The 781-nt window shown below is 58.8% G+C and overlaps 1 protein-coding gene across 3 annotated transcripts in view; it reads left to right on the plus strand.

Moving 5' to 3' along the window:
• The window catches only part of TIMP2 (TIMP metallopeptidase inhibitor 2), a 44,979-nt gene that overhangs the window by 40,285 nt on the left and 3,913 nt on the right, over positions 1-781 (plus strand). The gene's annotated exons all lie outside the window — the stretch shown is intronic.

Here is a 781-nt window from a genome sequence, read left to right on the forward strand (position 1 = left end):
TTAGTGGGTTAAAGCCTCTGCCTTCGGCTCGGGTCATGATCCCAGGGTTCTGGGATCGAGCCCCGCATCGGGCTCTCTGCTCAGCGGGGAGCCTGCTTCCCCCTCTCTCTGCTTGCCTCTCTGCCCACTTGTGATCTCTGTCTGTCAAATAAATAAATAAAATCTTAAAATAAAAAAATCTTAAAAAAGAAAAAAGACAGCCCAGAGTTGGGGCTAGACACAGCCAGAGCAGGGCTCACGTAAAGTGCTAAGTGCTGCCGTAGACCGTGAGATCTCCCCGGCCCCCCGCTTGGGTCCTCTCCCGCCCCTGCCCTCCAGCCCGCCGCCTGTGCCTTCAGCCCCAGCACAGGAAGCCCCGCCAGGTGCCAGGGCCCCTCTGCCGCCGGACGTGGGGCCGGGGCCGGAAGGCTGCCGGCCTCGCCTCTTGCCCGGGAGCGCTGTTGCTTGTGCTGCCGCATCGTTGCCAGCCGGTCCCTTGGCTCCTCTGGAGTGTGACTCCGGACCTACAGCTTGGGGTCCGGGGAGCACAGGGCTCCACGGCCAACAGGAACTCAAAACTGAGTCCTTTAGCATCAAAACAAACGCGGCCTTGCCGCCTGCTATGACGTGGATGGACCGGCGGCGAGGGTGTCCTGCCCAGCGAAATAAGTCAGAGAAAGACAGTTATGGATGATCTCACTGGTCTGCGGAACTTAGCAAACAAAACAGAGGAGCGTAGGGGAAGGGAGGGAAAACAGAGCAAGATGAAACCAGAGAGGGAGACAAACCATCAGAGACTCCT

The sequence above is a fragment of the Mustela nigripes genome, chromosome 16 (genome assembly GCF_022355385.1).
Source record: "Mustela nigripes isolate SB6536 chromosome 16, MUSNIG.SB6536, whole genome shotgun sequence".
In the NCBI taxonomy this organism is placed as follows: domain Eukaryota; kingdom Metazoa; phylum Chordata; class Mammalia; order Carnivora; family Mustelidae; genus Mustela; species Mustela nigripes.